This window comes from Lissotriton vulgaris, chromosome 4_1 (genome assembly GCF_964263255.1).
Source record: "Lissotriton vulgaris chromosome 4_1, aLisVul1.2, whole genome shotgun sequence".
Classification (NCBI taxonomy): domain Eukaryota; kingdom Metazoa; phylum Chordata; class Amphibia; order Caudata; family Salamandridae; genus Lissotriton; species Lissotriton vulgaris.
The window spans coordinates 867,064,950-867,085,811 of record NC_141691.1 but is presented as its reverse complement, the minus strand read 5'-3'; positions in this window follow the sequence as shown (position 1 = coordinate 867,085,811).

Below are 20,862 nucleotides of genomic sequence, written 5' to 3'. Positions count from 1 at the left end.
TTGGTTGCAAATAGAAACATCAAATGGAGACAAACCATTCTCCAGTTCCATATAGAGGTGATTCAAAGGTGCAAATATTTAGCCGAAAATCCCTTAGTTTAAATACTTGTGGGTAAAAACTGCACATCCCAGAATGCCTCAATGCAGGGGATCCCGGCCAGGGAATCACGCAGAGTCAAGATCGGCCAATCAAACAATCGGGCTGTAACGCAACCAGTAAGAAGATGTATTAGTTCCAGTTGTTTTCAGATCGATGAAAAGAGAATGTGGACATTACATCGGAAATGCCACAACCGCGTCTATCAAAGCAGCAAGCTTGACAAGAAAAGTAAGCTCCGATCAACTTCGTGCCTTTTTTAGATACACCGTAGTGGAATTGTTGAGGGGAAGATACATTATTTTTTTGTGTTTTCTTTTGTTTTAGTGGTCGCAGTTCTGAGTCCTGAGGAGAACCCAAAAACGAGGTTATGGGCTCGAAACGCATTGACAAAGGTGCAAACAACGAGTGCTAAAAAATTGGAGCTGGCAATCAGGGTTGAAGGGACTTTTAGTAAAAATAAACAATACCTCTGGTTTTAACCAGCTCAACATTGTTAGGTTGCTTTGCCCATTGAGTAAGGAGTCTAGAGGTATTATACAGTGTGTAACAAGTAACATCTCCTTGTGGGCAACCAAATCCAGGACTGATAGATTTGTTTTTTGTAATGTATATTGGTATTTGTGTATAATGTCCTGGCTGTAGGGTGACGCTGGGTCGCTGCAATGTAATTTAAATTCAAGGTATATTCATATTGTTCTTTTGTGTATTTCTACCAAATATTAAAATAATCAATTATAAAATATAAACGGTGACCACTGGTATTCAATAGAGTAGTCATGAAGGAAACCAAGTGTATAGAAGGCAAGTCAGTACTACCATTTTAGAGGTCTTTTGCATTTGAAGTGTCTCAGCCTTGCTGACGGATAAGGGCCCAACCGCTGTTTATGTAAACTTTCTAAATATTGTCCTTTAAAAGTTGTAATAATAAATTCAACTTTACCATTAAGGTGGATTTTTCAATACAAGTGCATAGGTGCCAAACATGAGTGTTCTACTCCTTCTCACTCAGGCATTATACTTAATATATGTTATAAGGACATCCCAGGGTAGTGCTCTCAATAGGGAAAAACTAATGTGAGTGTTTTTCACTACCATGACATGTAAAACTAAAAAGTATATGTCCTACCTTTTACTTACACAGTACCTTGCCTTATGGGCTACACAGGGCCTACCTTAGGGTAACCTATGTTTAAAAAAAGGGGGGGGTTAAGGCTTGGCTAGAGGTTTTACATGCCAAATATCTATTGCATTCAAACTGCACATACAGGCTCTGCAGTGGCAGGCCTCAGACATGATAAGAGAGTTACTTAAGTGTGACACAATCACCTCTGCAAGCCATCCAGTAGCATTTAATTTACAGGCCCTGGGTACCTAGAGTGCACTTTATAGGGATTTACGAGTAAATTAAATATGCCAATTGTGGATAGACCAGTTTTACTATGGTTTAGGGGAGTGAGCACATAAAATGTGGAACTGGTTAGCAATGGTAAAGTGCCCAGAGTCCTAAGGCCAACAAAGTCAGATCAGCAAAAAGTGAGCCAAACAGGCAAAACATTAAGACTACCTTAAAGCTGATAGGTCTAACAAAGGCTGTATTACCAAACTGTTATGCTTGTAACAGGAAACAAGAATGTTATTTCCCTAAATATTGTTTCACCTTTCAGCCTTTCAACTAATAGATCTTTGGTCAGATGGAGTACAAAACAGCAAATCTGTTGAAGATAAAATGGACTTCAAAATCCTCAATGCATAGAATGTTATTGTCAAATTTCAGGGCTACCAAGTGGTCCTTTATCATGTATGACAACAGAAGCCAGTCCTTGATTTTTCCCACCAGTAAACAACATTCTGCTTCCAGTCTCACTTTTCTCATTGTAGCCAAAGTTTCAAAAACATATCAATGTTGTTAGTTAAATTGCCAGAATTGGCTCAATGTTTCACATTCCACTATTGATATTGAATCAGTGTACACCTCAATCTCCCATGACTTAAGTATGGAAGCAGTGGAATATTTGGTGATGAATACCAACCTGGAGGAGGACCTAAAGGTATTCCTACTAGTGCTGTTACACTTCACTTTGTATCATAGTAACTTTTGTTGGAGCAATGAATGTTTCTTACAACTCACCAACAGCTCCATGGGGAATTGTACTGTTCCAAGTTGAGTGAATCTTTTTATGCATACATTTGAAATAGATAACATTCTTACAAAAGATGTATGACAACAAAACATTATCACCTTTGTAAGGTACATTGAAAAGATTTGTGTTATTGTCTGGAAAGGATCCAAAACAAAATTAACGATTGCCATAGAAGAGTTGAACTCAGTGAATGACCACATAGGCTTTACCTACAACATCAGCAAGGACAGTATTACATTTTTGGATGTAATGGTAACCAGGCCAAATACTCACTAAAACTCTAACATGTAGAAGAAAATCACCGCCCGCAATAACTTTTGCACTTCAACAGTTTCCACCAGAATGCACTCAAGACACAGGTACCTTATTCTCAACTACTAAGGGTTAAAAGAAATGTGTCTGATCAAGGAAAACATGAAGCAAACGAATGCAACATGATAGACAGGTTTAAAGCTATAGGTTATCTGACCGGGATTCTCAATAAAGCCATGGCTAAGGTCGAGTAGCAAATCCAGGACACCACTCTTAACACCTACAGGTATTCAAGACAAACCCAGCAGAATGTTTTGGCAACTAAATTCACCACAAGGAGCACCTAATGCAAAAGAAGTGTCTTGAAATATTGGCCTATGTTGCAAACTGAGTCCGATTTCAGGGGAATCTTTTCTCAACCTTTCCTTTTCACCTACGAACTGGGAAAAAACATCAAAGAACTATTGGTAGCCAAAAGTATCGGTATGGAAATATCCAAGCATAAAAGAACTATCCCCTGTGTAAACTGCCATTATTGCAATAGCATAATCAGAGGGAATTATATCACCCATCCATAAAAAGGCACAAAGATCAAAATTCAGACTACAGCGGGTTTGATTCTAAGAATGTTGTTTGCTTATTGAAATGCCCCTGTGGCCTGGTATACATTGAAAAACCAGAACGGAAGATTAAAGGCAGAATGAAGAAGCATAAAAGTAACATCCTTACCAGAAACACCAAATCTACAGTTGTGTCACATTGCATGACATATTGCCACAACATCTGTCAATTACGGTTTATGGTACTGGAAACTGTACCCATACAACAAGGAAGAGAGAATAGTAAAGATCTCCTCCAAAGAGAAACATAATGGATATAGAGATTGGACACATTCATTCCAAATGGATTGAATGATCTCATTAAATATAGATGTTTTCTGTAGATTATCCCATCATTAAGATCCTACACACTTCTCTTTCAGAATCACATAGATGACGCTGCACTGCGTTACTGGAACCTGCTCACAGGACATATCATTCGCATGCATTACCTGTTTGTTCCATCAAGGTTTATGTGCCATTATACCGCAACCAGAATCGAAATACACCTACACATTTATACATACAAAAGCAAAAAGCACACACCACCTAATGCTGCTGGGCTCAAACCAGGAACATTGTGGATTTTGAACTGGTGTACCACGACATCAAGGACTTTGGTATGAGACTCCTCACATTTGTTAGTTATCTGATGTATCTTCTCTTCAGTGGAGTTGATTTCCACCGAACAGGATTTGAACACAGCACTCAAGCACAGGTTCAGTTTATCAGTTTTTTATTAGCTTTTATTGAGAAGTACCTACCTCTAGCGTTTATGATGCAGAAATATTTTTCCACGGAGGACTTATAAGACTGTATAATGGGTTGATTACAACTACATTATACCGGTACATGTATGTATGTATGAATATAACAATCAACACTACATTTGTTCACTATTCATGATGCGGTCACAGTAGTCCCTTTTCTGTTTTTATAGCAGCATGCTTAGAAGTATTGTTCACTCTGGGCCCGATTCACAGAACTAACTTAAGACAAAATCCTAAATTTACTACCATTTTGGTTTTCACAGAAGGCACTTACTCATTTTGGTAGTCACAGCAGGCACTTACTCATTTCGGTATTCACAGAAGTTAGGAGTCCTAACTTTAGGACGCCTAAATGCCTTCTGTGAATACCGAAAAGTCTTAAAGTAAGGATTTTTCTCAGTTTAGGAATAGTAAAGTTAGGACTCCTAACTTTAGGACTCCTAAATACCTTCTGTGAATACCGAAAGTCTTAAAGTTAGGATCTTTCTCAGTTTAGGAGTAGTAAAGTTAGGACTCCTAACTTTAGGACTCCTAAACTGAGAAAAATCCTAACTTTAAGACTTTCGGTATTCACAGAAGGCATTTAGGTGTCCTAAAGTTAGGAGTCCTAACTTCTGTGAATTACCGCAATGAGTAAGTGCCTTCTGTGAATACCAAAATGAGTAAGTGCCTTCTGTGAATACCAACATGAGTAAGTGCCTTCTGTGAATACCATAATGGTAGTAAGTTTAATATTTTGTCTTAAGTTAGTTCTGTGAATCGGGCCCTCTTACATTCAAGTTATTGGAAACATGGCAGCCCCTTCAGACGTTCTACAGTGGGTTTACATGCACCAAGATAATCTCTGGTAAGACTGATTACTTGTTGCTAATTTTATCCATCGACGACACCAGTGATTCTTTTTAAGACCAGGCATCTATCTCACATTGTTTGGACCAGTTTGTTTCATGGATGAAGCAGCCTACTTTTACCAACATTGTTTCCTGGATTCAACAGCATGGGGCCCTTTACACGCGTATGAGAGTATGCTAATTCATTTTCACTCCATTCTGACATTTGATCTGCTGGTTCTTGCAAGGTCAGTGGTCTACTTACAAGGATATCGTTTTTATGCACTGAGTATGAGAGCATGTATTTCTTTACTACGCCGTTTTGGTTTTTCGTCCCCACGTTTCTCGTAAGAGCAGCGTTTACACAGGATTTACTATGACCACACCATACAGCATCACCCATCACGAGACACACTGATTCGTGATGGTCACTTCATAACAAGGACAGTTAGCACATGCATTCTCTCATATAATGTTAGCCATCACATCTACCACCTGGTGATAGGGTCATCACCCAGACCCTGGGGACATCGTTTTCGTTTCCTTTTATTGTACTATTTCGCAGAGCTCTGAAACACCCCTGAAGGACTGGGCTCTTTAAGAACCCAGCGGTGCCAGGGCACAACACCTGAAACCTTCGTGGGTAACCTGCTCCGGCGTACGAATGACAGAGACACGGGACACTTCCTTTGGCGTCAAAGATTCAAGGTTTATTTACTGCAGGGAACACAGAAGTCACGACAAGTACAACACGTGCAACTTGGGGAGACTGCTTCGAATTGGTTCTGTGGATCGCTCCTTTTATACGGAATTTACCCATAGGACAACATGATACACAAAGGTTTACAACCCGGTTCCCACAATTATCCCCCAGAGGGGTTGCTTTGGTCACTTTGATACACACAAGGTCCGGAACATAAGTGCGGAAACATTTGGCGGTTCCCAACTGTAAAAACCCATCTTCCCACATTAGTGCATTCCAATCGGCAGTAAAACAGATCGAAATAGGAACAAAGACAGGTGCAGAGGAAGATGGAGACAGTGGGGAGATCGGAAAGGGTGTAAAAGGGGAGGTATCGGGAAACACGAGATACAGGCATCAAAGGAACGTGCATAATGAGATGCACGGCTGAGACAATAAACCGGCACGGCAAGATGAGCCTCGAGCGGGGCCATCTGCCTTACAGTATCATCCCCCTCATCATAAAGACACTTACAAAAGACATGTGTCTTCCGCAAATATCGTGGGAGTCCCAGGGTCGCGAAGCAGACAGCGTCCGTTCGCTGGCTACTTGAGGGCAAGAGACAAAATGGATGCCGTATCTAAGATGGAACCCGTGGGTACAGATGAAAAACCCACGTAGCAAACGAACGGTTTAAGTTAGCATAGCGAAACTGCGCACACTTACTGAACTCGTCATTTGCGGTTCGTAGATACCAGACTCGACCATATTCGTGCGAGTCAAAAACACCACTTACAATTGTCACAGAACCTCAGACGCTCCTTTTGCCCTCATGTAGGCAAGCACTAGTCGGAATCATATTCGATATTCATCAGACCATCGAGATGTTGCTGTAGCATAGCTCTGTCCAACCGAGTCCCCTTGGTAACAGGTGGCTGTCTCATACACGTTGTAGCACAGAGGCCACATAAGACAGGACCGCACTGCACACAAAGGCAACACGTGAACAGGAACGCCACAACGACTCCGATGATCATCAGAATCTTCCAACCCCAAGTCGACATCAGGCCCCAAAACCATCCAAGTAGCGTCCAATCCCCTACATCCACGTGTATGGATTCGGAGATCTTATGCAACTTCGAGATGGCTTGATAGACAGTCGGAGCGTTATCAGGAATGAAAATACAGCAGCTCGAATGGATCACCTTACATACCCCACCTCGATCTGCTAAGATCACGTCTAAAACCATACGGTTTTGTAACGTCATAAGTCTATCCGCCTGAAGTTCAGTGGTGATATTACCAAGGGCACTGGCAGTAATATTAGCTGTCGATTCTACCACTCGAGTCAACTGTCTCAGGTTCCTACTATTAACCATAGGTCCCCAAAACGGGAGGAAACCCTTGAAAAAGTCTCCTGCCTCTTGACCGGCAGTATCCTCTTCGCTAATTACGCCTCTCACAACTCTAATCTTGTGATAATCTGCATCTACAGTAAACGTCGGAGGCAACAAGTTTGCGATAAAACATGAGCCCATGAAGTCAGAGGACAACCATGCATACGCACGATCATGACAGATAAAGTATGTACCCTTGGCAGCCAGGAACACAGGGGACGAGACCATCGGCAGAATGTAATTTTCAGTGCAAGCACTCTCTCCAAGTCGGGCTTTCGATCTTCGGCCACGACCTATTAGACAAAAATTACCAATGTGGGGTACGACCCATATCGGAGGCGAGCTTTTAAGCTGTTTTTCACTAGTGAACACACTATACTCGCCTCTACTCAGGACCCTATAGGCTTGTACCTCTTCTTCAGGAATAAGCGAGGGATCATAGATATCGTTATCTAAGTCTTCAATTGCTATAGACAAAGGTTTCTGGTACGAGGTAGGACCAGAGTAGGGGAAACGTGGTTCTCGAATGGGGTGGAAACCTAGTGCGCTTCGAAACATTGTTTGAAATGCTCGAGCAGACCCTTGGGAACTATACGGTAACACCAGATATGGAATTCCCTTATCCGTAGTATGCGGCATCAACCCACACACCCAACAATTAGTAGTGTTAACCACTAACTGATGCTGGTGAAGGAGCTGAATAAAGGAATTGTTGCGGAATTCTGCACGTCTAGCCTGCTCGTGTTCAGGTAAGATATGAAAAGAATGAGGAGAAGCAGTGGAGGTGAGTTTAAGGTCAGGGGTAGGAGTAGGTATAGCAGAAGGTAAGAAGTAAGACATCGTGTAATACACCCCACCCGCCAATAATGCAGAAACAGTCAAAAACAATACGAATATTTGGAACATAAAACATTTGGTACGACTGAGTTGCTGCAGCTTGAATCTTTGCGCTTGAGCTCCTTCCAAGTCCATCAGCTTCGAAAATGCCATCCCCTACGACCGTCCGCAACGTTTCTTGACGCACTTCGTTCTGTGTAGCAGTAGTCAATCCCTAGGAGTTCCCAGGAACCGACGGTCTTTAACCTAGTGTCAAGACCTACTAACCAGAAGGAAGTACGCGCGCGGCCCTACGGTCTTTATTTCACAAATATATATATGCGAAAACAATGTTTCTCAGCTGTGGAAGCAAAAGGTGTAAGGAACGAAACTCAATGAATATATACAAAAATAATCATAATGATACAAATGTTCAAACTGATCGTGGAAAACGGGATAATGCAATTGTCAAGGGACAGAACAGGATCTTTTATTAGTCTCTGGTGCTAGATCGCAAAAAGTATCGGGTTTTCCCAAGACGTGTCTGTTCGTCAAACAAAGGATCCGTCGAAGGGACAGCGTCCTGTTGATCAGCTGAATGTTCTGGTCTTGAGTCTTTTGACAACAAATGTTCAACAATGTCTTTTTGCTGCACTGAGGATTCTCCGACAGGTTGTGCGTCACTGAAAGGTACAAACGCCGGCAATCCTTCGGTTTCAGTTGATGCAATGCCTCTCCTCACCCACGAGTCTGCCGGCAACGGAATAGGGACCTTTTTGGTGTGGGTGGCGTGCACCCAATTCTTCCGTCCCTCAAGACGAACTGCAGTTCTCGTGGCAAGGAGGACCTGGTAGGGTCCAGTGAACCTGGGATCCAAATTGTTCTTGCGCGAAAAGTTTCGCGTTACCACCCAATCTCCGGGCTGGAGCTGGTGGCCTGGACCCTCCGTCTGCGTCGGCAATGCTTCGTGAACCTGTTGGTGAATTAACCTCAGTTTAGCAGTCAAGTCATGAAGATAATCGATCAACATTGGATACTCAAGATCACAGAACGCACCTGGCCTAGGAACCCCCCAAACATTCGCAGGACGACCGAACACTATTTCGTAGGGGCTAAGCCCTACTCGGGAGTGTACAGTCGCCCTAGTCGACAGTAATGCTAAGGGTAAAGCGTCAAGCCACGAGAGACCAGTCGTAGCCTGAATCTTTGCTAGCTTTAGTTTAAGGGTGCCGTTATACCCTTCAACCAAATCAGATGACTGGGGATGGTTGGCGCTATGGAATTTCTGATTAATTCCAAGGCCCTTACACACACTCTTCATCACACTCCCCACAAACTCACTTCCGTTATCTGACCACACAACTCTAGGCATTCCGTACCGAGGAAAGTATTCCTTCAGTAGGATTTTCGCAGTAGACAAAGCAGTATTGTCTTTGGGAGGATAGGCCTCGATCCATCGGGAGAATGCGCAAACCACAACTAAAACGTATTTCAGGTTATTGCATCGCTCCATATGGATGAAGTCCAATTGAATCACCTCAAAGGGACATGAAGGGGGAGCAAAACTGCCAGGAGGAGTTGGGGTTCCCTTACCAGGATTGTACAACATACACACCATACAATTCTTAACCAAGCGTTCAGCACATTTCGTAATACCATCATTCTTCCACACAGGGGACAGCAACTTACAAATACCTTTCGCGCTAATATGTGCTAACCCATGCGCCATTGTCACAACGGCCAGCACATACGAATCGGGCAACATCCACCTTTTCTGATCCGATAAATCAATCCAACAACCACTTGCATCCAACTTTCCCGTACTTTCTTTCCACTTCGTCTTTTCAGTCTCGGTGGCCTCATTCTGAATTGCTTTCACACTCTCGATAGTGTCCTCACACATACTCGATTCTGTAGGCTACCTAACCGAACTCGTCACATACATTCGAGTGCTAAGGTTTCGTGCAGTCTCCTTAGCAGTCTCATCCGCAAAAGCATTACCACGACCAACATCATCCGTCACCTTACGATGCGCACTACATTTGACAATCGCCACTTGCTTAGGCAACGTAAGTGCATCCAAAAGATCATTCACAAGCTGGCCATGCTGAATCTTCGTACCATGCGATGTTAGAAAACCTCTCTCTCTCCACAACCGTCCAAAACTATGTGCGACGCCAAAGGCATATTGGCTGTCGGTAAACACATTCACACGTTTCTCTTTCGCTAACACACACGCTCTAGTGAGAGCGATCAGCTCTGCGGCTTGGGCAGAATTCTGATTTAATCTCGCAGTCTCAACAACAGTATTCAATGTTACAACAGCATAAGCAGTAGTCACATCGCCATTCGGCAACTTGAAACATGAACCATCCACATACAGTGTTCCATCTGGGTCTTCCAATGGGGTGTTTTTAAGGTCCACTCGACCTTTTGTTTCCTCCTCTGTCCTCAAATAACAATCGTGTTCTGTTATTTCATCTGACTCTGAGCTAATTGGTAACAAAGTTGCCGGGTTCAGAACATTACAACGTTTTATTTGAATGTGGCTTGCCAACAGCGTCAACTCGTACCCAGACAACCTCGCACTCGTCAAGTGCTGAGTTTTCGTACGATTCAAAAGAGTGTCGACTGCATGCGGAACCATCACCGTAAGCATATTATCCATGACCAATCCTGCTGATTGTCGGATGGAGACCGCAGCTGCCGCCGTTGCTCGTAAACAACTCGGCAATGCTCTAGCTACCGGGTCCAAGGTCGAGGAATAATATGCACATGGACGTTGCTTACCACCAAAAGGTTGCGTTAAGACACTCAACGCACAACCTTCTCTCTCGTGAACATATAATGTAAACGGCTTGCTATAGTCAGGAGTACCTAACACAGGAGCCGAACACAATGAATCACGTAATTCAGAAAAACTTTTCTGACATTCTTCCGTCCATGGTAAAGGAGTCGAAACATCCTTGCACGTGAGAGCCACTAATGGTTTCGCTAGCAATGAAAAATTAGGAATCCATTGCCTGCAGTACGACGTAATACCTAAAAAGGCACGCACATCTCTTTGGGTTGTTGGCACAGCCATTCGCGCAATCGCTGCAATTCTCTCTGGGGTCAACCGCCTTCCCTCCTTTGACAATAAGTGACCTAGATAGGTTACTTCTTGACAACAATATTGGAGTTTAGAAGGTGACACCTTGTGATTTAACTCGCAGAGATGTTGCAGCAACGACACCGTAGCAATTTTGCAAATGTCCTGAGTATCAGCAGCCACCAATAGGTCATCGACATACTGGATTAAGGCCGCACCAGCCGGCAACCTAAACGCATCCAGTTGACCCTTCAAGGCTTGACTGTAAATCGATGGACTTTCACAGTAGCCCTGAGGAGCGCGTTTAAACCGGAAGCTGCGTCCACCAAGAGAGAAACCGAAGAGGTCTCTACTCTCCTCTGCAATGGGAATGCTGAAGAACGCATTCTTCAAGTCAATCACCGAAAACCACGATGCAGAAGCTGGAATCAGAGTCAATAGTGCCGTGATGTCAGGCACAACGGGGAACTGAGGAATCACAATTTTATTCACCTCCCGTAAATCGATAACAAAACGATAAACAGGTGGTTTCGAAGGATCAGTACGTTTTAGAATGGGCAGTACAGGGCTGTTGCACACGTTCCCCCGTGTTTCCTCAATAACGTCTTTCTCGATCAAATCATAAATGATCGCTAACAGGGCTCGTTCACCATCAAGAGAGATACGATATTGGGGAGTACGTGGCAATCGCACATTAGATTTCAACTGAACAACATAAGGGGAGATGTCAAGCAGGCCCACATCATTGGGACCTGTTGCCCACAAAGATGCAGGAAGAGAATTCAATTCCGGTGGAAGCTTATCGAGAGACAAGTACATAGGAGAGACAACCCTCTCTCCCAGCGTAAGCTTTACACCCGCAGGAGAACAATACAGAGTTGCATACAAACGTTTAAGCAAATCCAGGCCCAAAAGATTTTCACCACAGCCAGTAGTCAAAATCAACGGAGCTTCTAGTTCACGAGGCCCAATTGTAAGGGGCAAAGGGCGCGAAACTGGATTGCTAACGGGGGCGCCAGAGAATCCAACGGAAACATTTGTTAAGCCAGACAAAGGTGCGCCAGGGAGTTTCGAATGCTTAATGGAACTTTTCGCTGCACCAGTGTCCAACAGAAAAGGCTCAATGACGCCCGATGTAGCAACTGCGACGTAAGGCCCTCTCTGATCAACCGGAACTGATACCACTCCCTCTCCTTGTCTATGGCTGTCCTAGTAATTACTGTCGTCAGGTCCCTGATCGACGTAATAATCGTCTACATTGTACTGCGCAGATCGTCCTTGCGATGATCCACGTTGATCAAAACAATTATCGGAATTTGATGAGTTATCTGAACGATCATTCTGAGCACCACGACCTCTACCACGTGGTGCCTGCTGTGAACCACCACGACCTCCTCTAGATGAATTACCACTATTACGTTCGTTTAGAACAGGACAATTGAATTTGATATGTCCCTCCTGTCTACAATAAGCACATTGATTGTATCCTAATGACGATCTTTGGAAAGAGGAATCATTGCGAGATTGTGATCGGTTCGATTGCGGCTGTGATCTATTTTGTTGCGAGGTATTCTGATTCGAACGTGGATGGTAGGCCTGCTGTAACAACACTTTAGTTTTAAGTTCTTTCGTCTTTTTATCAGCACGGTCGTTCTCTTCTTTCTCTCTGTTCTCATAATATTGTGCCGTGGCCAATATCTGAGCTGAAGTAGAAACGGCCCACGCACTTTCTGAATTCTTCAATTTGTTGCTCAAATCGGGCAATAAGTTCGAAACAAATTTATCCACGAACAACCTTTGACCACCCTCAGTGCTCATATCCTGACCACTATGATCAATGAATGCCTCCTCAAACCTCGTAAAGAAGTCGGAGACACTCTCGTCCTTCTTCTGTTTACAAGCTGACAATTTGTCCCTATTCACCCTCATAGCTGGCATAAGAGTTTTCATTAACGTTATTATTCTTTGAGGAAGATCAGCAATCAGCTGGTCGGGTTTAGCCCCACCAGTTTGTCGGGCATCCGCCGCTATAATGGCAGCCCAAGCACCACCTAATTCATTCGGATGGTTTTCCTGACGAATCTTAGCCCATACCGGTTGCGGTACGACATTGCCAAACAGCATGTCAATATCGGCTAGATTCATTACCGTAGCGTCTACGAGCTGCGACAATTCCTTATAATACCCTGCAGGATTTTTGCGAGGGTCAGGCAAAGATTGCTTCACCTGCAACACTTCTGAGCGTTTCCATGGGAGATGTATCCATACTCCCTGGAAGAACGGCAAAATCGGGGGGTTTGCCCCTGGATTACCAGGCATCCATACTGGTGGAACTTCCCGCATAGGAAACTGACCGGACTCATCTGGTTGTCTTTCGACATCCTCAACAAACAAGGCTTGCGGTATAGGAGTGGGACGAAAGGATAGCAACCGTTCGACAGCACGTCGAACATTGGTATCCACTATCAGTCCAGTCGAGAACTGAAGCTGTAGATCAGACAAAGCGGTCAACACCTCGTCAGGTGCGTCGGCCGATATCTGATCGCGAAGGACCTTACACATTTCCTCGAACACAAATCTCTGGGTTGGTATATTAAATTGACAAAATGTGTCGAGTACAATACGGGGTGGATTTCGAAGGGGATGTGTCATCCAACCCATCGCCATATTGTATAGCGAAGCGCGTTCCCTGTTACCAGGAAGCTGACTACGTCTCTGAGGACCATCTGAACCAGCGGACCCAAGAACAGGTCCGAGCGAATGAAAGAAACTAGCCGCAAGAGGAGAATTACGACTACGAGTAGAGGGAGAAGTATAGGACACAGGACTAACAAGTGAAGGAGTAGAAACAGAAGCAACAGCAGGAGTTAACAGAGCAGGAGCAGTAGCGGGAGCAGGAGTATGTGGAAGCGGAGGAGCAGTAGGGATAGCAACAGGCAAAGGAGCAGGAACAGTCGGAAGGACGGGTGCAGGTTGAGGAACAGGCAAAGGGAGAATAGGTACAGGAACAGGTACAGGGGGAATCACAGGAGCTGCGACACCCTGTACATACGGAGGTGGCGATTTCATAAGATAGGACATTAAAGGATCCTCAACTGCTTCTTCCTTCTTTTCCGACTCCGTAGGCAAAGTAGGATAGCATTTATCTATAGTCATACGCTGTAATCTATCAAACACTTCCTTTTCCTTAACCTCCTTATCATGCTGAAATTGCTCCGCTTTCTTCACAATGGCAGCAACACTATCTCTCTGATTTCGTTTAGTCTGTCTGATTTCTTTCTGTCGGGCTTCTTTACGCCACAACCGAAAGGCATCAAACATGGCCGGCCTTGACTTTTTCTCGAACAATTTCGCCTCTAGGTTATCTAAAATCGGGGTCTCAAAGCTACCATGAGGTGGCCAACTAAGGACACCATCCTTCTTTGTATAGCGAATCCAGTAATCGTTAAAGGTAATCGGGCCTAGCCCATGTTTACTGTACAGTTCATAAGTCGGAGTTCCAACCGGAGGTATCGGACACGAGTCCTCCAGTCGGGAATCCGCACCACAAGGTCTGAAACAACTAAACAAAGTACTACGACCAGGCATCTTGCACACTAGCCGAGTTTCACAAACTTCAAGGGTTACGGGATTTACCAAGTCCCAGCAAAGAGCAAAAACCCTCGGTTTTTGGCGGCTGCAGTCGTCAAATAACACAACAAAGTACGCTAGCAAAGTGTCACCGACAAAAACACTCACACAGCGTCAACAACAAAAACACTCGCTAAAGTGTCAACAACTAAGGACTCTGGGAGCGACCCACAAATACTTAACTCAAAAATCGATGGCGTCACCAGGAGGGCCCGTCAATCGTCTCGCTATACCAAGGTCTACGCCAGGCGCCAAAACAGGTCTACAGTCAGGGCAGCAGTCCGTCGCAGCCGTCAGGAGGCGGGAATCTTCGCGGGAAAAGTCTTCGGGCCACTTATTTCGACAACAGGATCGATGAAGCGGAGTGCACCTTCCCTCGGAGATTTCACACGAAGTTCCTCACGATCGTCGGGCTTGGACCGGTACCACTGATGCAGCCCCACGTTGGGCGCCAACTGAAGGACTGGGCTCTTTAAGAACCCAGCGGTGCCAGGGCACAACACCTGAAACCTTCGTGGGTAACCTGCTCCGGCGTACGAATGACAGAGACACGGGACACTTCCTTTGGCGTCAAAGATTCAAGGTTTATTTACTGCAGGGAACACAGAAGTCACGACAAGTACAACACGTGCAACTTGGGGAGACTGCTTCGAATTGGTTCTGTGGATCGCTCCTTTTATACAGAATTTACCCATAGGACAACATGATACACAAAGGTTTACAACCCGGTTCCCACAATTATCCCCCAGAGGGGTTGCTTTGGTCACTTTGATACACACAAGGTCCGGAACATAAGTGCGGAAACATTTGGCGGTTCCCAACTGTAAAAACCCATCTTCCCACATTAGTGCATTCCAATCGGCAGTAAAACAGATCGAAATAGGAACAAAGACAGGTGCAGAGGAAGATGGAGACAGTGGGGAGATCGGAAAGGGTGTAAAAGGGGAGGTATCGGGAAACACGAGATACAGGCATCAAAGGGACGTGCATAATGAGATGCACGGCTGAGACAATAAACCGGCACGGCAAGATGAGCCTCGAGCGGGGCCATCTTCCTTACAGTATCATCCCCCTCATCATAAAGACACTTACAAAAGACATGTGTCTTCCGCAAATATCGTGGGAGTCCCAGGGTCGCGAAGCGGACAGCGTCCGTTTGCTGGCTACTTGAGGGCAAGAGACAAAACGGATGCCGTATCTAAGATGGAACCCGTGGGTACAGATGAAAAACCCACGTAGCAAACGAACGGTTTAAGTTAGCATAGCGAAACTGCGCACACTTACTGAACTCGTCATTTGCGGTTCGTAGATACCAGACTCGACCATATTCGTGCGAGTCAAAAACACCACTTACAATTGTCACGGAACCTCACCCCGGAAGAAGGCCAATCAGCCCGAAATGCATTGGGATTGTTAAAATGTTCGGTGGATTGATCTACAGATTAATAGATACATTTGAAATGCTTCCATTTCATTTGGCCTGGAAACAAATGAAAAAGGAGCTCATTCAAGCACCAAGTTTTGTCAAAAAATGTTGCCGTTAAAAGTTGGTGAATTTGGATACTCGCCGAGTGGGACCAAGGCAGTGTGATTAGGGGACGCTTTTCCCGTGGGAAGAGCTGTTTTTTTGTGTTTTTATACACATAAGATGGAAACACCGGGCAGCTATGAAGTTGCATTGCAAACATTGTTATTCGCTAGCTGTGAATATCAAACACATGCAATTTTCTAGCCCTAAAGATTTCTTCCGTACTTGGGTCCTCATTGATGAGAAATGACGCATCGCTGCGTGAAAGCAGTGATGTGTCACTTCTCAGTGCGCACTCCTTGCGATATATCTGATGCTTCATATTTACAGTATGACGCATCATGTCGCAAGGAGTTACAGATACGTCAGTATTTCTGACGTATCTGTAAACGCAAAAATGACGTATTGCTGGAGTGTGTCACAAAAATGACGCAACTCCAGCAATGCGTCCTTTCACATGGGGCAAGCCCCATGTGAAAGGGCCTGCGTCAGTCTTACGCCTGTTGTGAGGCAGGCGCAAGATTTTGACGCAACGGCGTCCTAAAAGTGACGCAGTGAAATCTCATAGATTTCACTGCGTCACTTCTACGACTCTTCCTTGCGTCAATACGCCCCCCTTGCATACATTATACCTGGCGCAGGTATAATGTGGCGCAGGGGTTTACAAAGTGACGCATCTACCTAGATGCGTCACTTTGTAAATATGGCGCAGCAAGGCGCATTTTTTACGCCACTGGTGCGTCACAAAAAGTGACACACCGGTGGCGTAGAAGTGACGCACAGCCTCATAAATGAGGCCCTTGGATTTGAAAAGGTGCCTAGCAAGTGGCAACAAATAATTACTGAAAGTATATGAGAATGGGATAGATAATAACTCGTGCAGCACTGTTTTATTTTGATTCTTGTTTTCCGCGTCTGATACATCTGTTTTTCTTGTTTGTTTATCCTGCTCTCCGTTGCTGTTCCTTCTGTTATCGAATTACAATCCATTCCTCAGTGAAATTATTTATTCATCAGACTGACCTTTTGCATGTAGTATTTTAATGAGTCTATATTTCCGGTATGTGATATAGGATTTCACAGACTCATACTTCTGCGTTACGCAATTCTCCATTGTGGTAATAAGTACCCAATTCGTAAAAAATATATAGTCACATCTCGAATCTGCTACCATTAGATTGATAAAAGAAAAGAAACTCAGATTTTTGTTGAACGATTACAATATTTTCATGCTTAGACAACTCAGCGTTTGAAAAAGAGCTTTGAATGTTGAATTGCAAAGTGCATCAGCTGGCTACTTAAGTACCCGTTAGTTGCTTGATATGCCACAGTTTCAACATTTTAGAGCCTTTTCTTGACTGTGTGCATCTTAGACTTAAAACGTCTTTGCCCACACCGATTGAACTTCACAGCAAAACGCGCCACAGCTCTTACGTGTCAATTATAATGAAGTTGAAAGCCTTCTGTATTTTCACACTTTCGTCATTTAAGTGTTTGATGAAGAACAGCTGGCACCGCTAATTTGTTGTCTAGGGCCCTGAGATGAGCGAAGTGACAGAGTGAGAAGGAGCTTTGCAGCAGCCAGCTTTTGATGCGCACGGCAAGCGGTCTTTCACACTTTTAACGTTCGGGAGGACTTTGGTAGTTATTGTGGCGTTTTTTTATATGAAGCTCACCGTCTATGCGGCGGATACATTTTTATGTATTTATTTATTTCATGCGTTTTTATAAAGCGCAAACTTTACCCGAAGGTGACATAGCGCTTTACAGTAGGACCAGTTACATTACATAAGTACTTCAGGGGAGAGAATGTAGACTTAGGGCTAGAGCGGTCGACCACGAAGCTGGAAAACTGGGTTGGAGTCTGGGCAACAACACTCAATATCCTCCCCGTGCCTAACATTAAGCATACAAATAAGATGAATGTGTCATTGTGTAAGAAACTGGCGCTCACGTAAAGCGCTCTGATACCTGTGGCCTTATTTATGAAGGTCTTGCGCCGCCGGTGCGTCACTTTTAAAATGGGAAAAAGTGACGCACCAGTGGCGCAAGCCCTTCATAAATGAGGCCCTGATATCTTCAGGTCTAGTTCCCGCTATATACAACTCAGAAAAGAGTACATGAGTTACATTTTATTGCTGCTAACCCCGACTGGGGTGGTGAGAATTAAAGAATGAGTAACTGAAGTACAGGACTTGCTTGAATAACCGTTTGTCCATAGTACCTCGAGGCCCCTCACAGCGCATCATCACGCGCCCATCTTCCTCCGAGGCAGCCCAAACAGTCGCCTTAGCTGCTCGCGCCTGTTTTGTTTTCAAGATAGTGCAGGGATAAAAAAGGAATTAAGAGGGGAAAAAGCATCTTCGGATGATGTATGCCGGCAGATTGCTGACCTATATAAAACGGCTCGTTATCGTGCAGGAATGACCAGCGCGTGCAGTAATAGACACAATGTTTCATCAGCTGTGATATACTGTTACAATTACCGCAGGCCAGTGAGATAGTGTGATCAATAGGGGCTGTTTATGGTTGGCAGCATGGCACTGCAGATAGGATCTGTGACTCCACTCCTGTAAATTTCTGCAGTCAGCTGAAAAGGAGCAGTGTCCTAATAGCTACATAAAAAGTTCTTGGAACATCTGCCAATACGCAAATGAGCTGTCCTCGGCTGTAGAGAAACAAGAATGCACAATGCGACTTCAATTTTACCACGCACCATGGTACAAAAAGTTGCTGATGAAACTGTGCCACCTCGTTTGTCTTCCTCGCCACATCACTTAATGAGATAGCGTTCTCCACACGTACGTAGACAAATCCAAGGTAAATTAAAATTAGCTACAAATATAGCTTCCTTCCTCTTCTTATCAGAACACTACAAAGTTCCAGTTTTTCTATATATGGTAGTAAGTTACCTTGGACAAAGTAAGGGTTATGCCCTTAAATAAATGTATATGCAGTATTTAAAGGTTTAACTGTAGAGGTCCTTGTTTATTTTTCAAATCACATGACCAATGACTGATGGCTTTGCTCAAATTGATTTGATGCTGTGGAAAAGCTAAGAGTGTGGTAAACCTGTTTTTCTAGCTCCTTAAGGTTGTACCTTGGGTGAATCAGTGTGGCAAGTTTGTCCTGTTTCCCTAGAGCCCTTAAAGTCCAACTATTTTCTAAGTTCCAGGTTTTCAAAGATGTTAGATGAAGTCCAGTTAGACACAGCCAAGGGTCCGAAGACTTCAGGAGTGGCAGTTGGGGGCCAAGACTCTCTCCAGCAGAGGTTAACAGCTGGGTCCACATCAGGTCCAGTTGGAATTGGTCAGCTGAGAGGTTTAGGAAAAGACCTCTTGTGGTTTTTTGTATATCTATAGCCAAACAAAAGGCCAGCCAGCTGACCATTGGAATCTATTTATTTCTCCTGGGTACAAGAGGGAGCTGGCCCAGTCATTATTGATCCTCTCTGGTCATAGACAGCAGTTCTGTTTTTTTTTCAAGTTCAGATTGTTCTGAAGAAGGTTTCTTGGGGTGCCCCCTTTATGCCTCGCTCTAGCTTGTGGGTGGGAGTGACTCCTGCCCCCCCCGGACCAATAGGGTAAAAGTTACCAGGGGTAACCCTCCCCACTTCTGCAGAAGCTCCTGTGTGACTCACTGCAAATAATCCAACAGTTCCCTTCTCTGAGTAGTTGAAGTGGGCGCAACCTATTGGAAACAAAGTTCCAAACCTTTTTAATTTTATTAAACAGTCCCCATACTTCTTGTCAAAGAATAACTGTTCCTACATGATCACTGATGGCCTTGAATAGCCTCAGGTTGAAATGAATGGAGGAGGTCTCCAACACTGTGTAGACTAGCTCAACTTACATTTGATTTTCATTTAAGATTGAAGGTTTTTATTTTAGAAACTGCTACCTTTAGCCGAAAGTCCAGCAATATTGTTAAAGAACATTTTGTTCTTTTTAGTCACACATTTGATCCTGTCCCCAAACTCACTGACCAGCCACCACATTGCCTGGGATCACAGTTCCCATACTTTTTTATGCACATCGATCACCACCCTTGCTCACTAAATCCAAGGTGGAGAAACCCTTCTCTTTTTGTTCAGAGCCTTTGTGCCCACCCAGAGGTGTGGCTATGGTAATGAGCAGCCCCTTCTCTGTGGTCAATCCAAATCAGTTCTAGGGGCAGCTTTCCCATCAGTGGGTTTGGTGCCTGCCTGACTTGGAGGTCAAAAGAGGGGGCTTGTTCAGGTGTCATCTGACACCTGCTTGTGACGGGGGACCTTTTGAAGTAAATTAAGTTCCAGGGCACAATCCAACTGGTCTTTGTGCCGGGGAGCATGACACTTCCCAGCACCCAGGCCATTGTCCCTGCTCTGGAAAGCACCTTTGTATCTCGTGAGGGTTGCCCACACTCTGGGCACTGCTAGTGAGCTAAGGCAAATTAGCCTCCAGTAGCTTAGGCAGAGTAAAGATAGCTTTTCAAAAGTTACTTTTCCGTGTTATGCATTAAAAATCAAACTTGACTATTTAGTTGGTCTTTTGATGATGACTGAAAATAGCATTGTAATCATATTAATAGTTGGTCTCAATCAGGAGATAGCAGAAATAGTATTTAGTATTGCTCACTTGTGTTTCCCTATAGGCCAACCAGCCTGCAATTGAAAAAGTGTGTGGGTGTCAGTCTCTGCAAAGGGCATGCTAATTTAAAACTTCCACATGCCCTCCTTTTAATATCTTGAATATACCTTTATATAATTTCTTTAGAAATATCTTTACCCACCCAAGACCCCCTAAATGGACAAGAAATCTTAGACAGATCTCCATGGCTGACTTTGAAAAAAGGGTATGCTCCCAACTGCCTACCTCCAAGGATGATCTCTCTACAACGGAACTCACCACTCACTATAACTCTACTATGAATTCCATCCTAGATCAATTAGCCCGCCTGAAACAAAATAAAAACGGGAACATTCCGCCCAGATCCTGGTTCAACTCAGACATCAACGCTGAAAGAAGACAACTAAGAGCTGCAGAA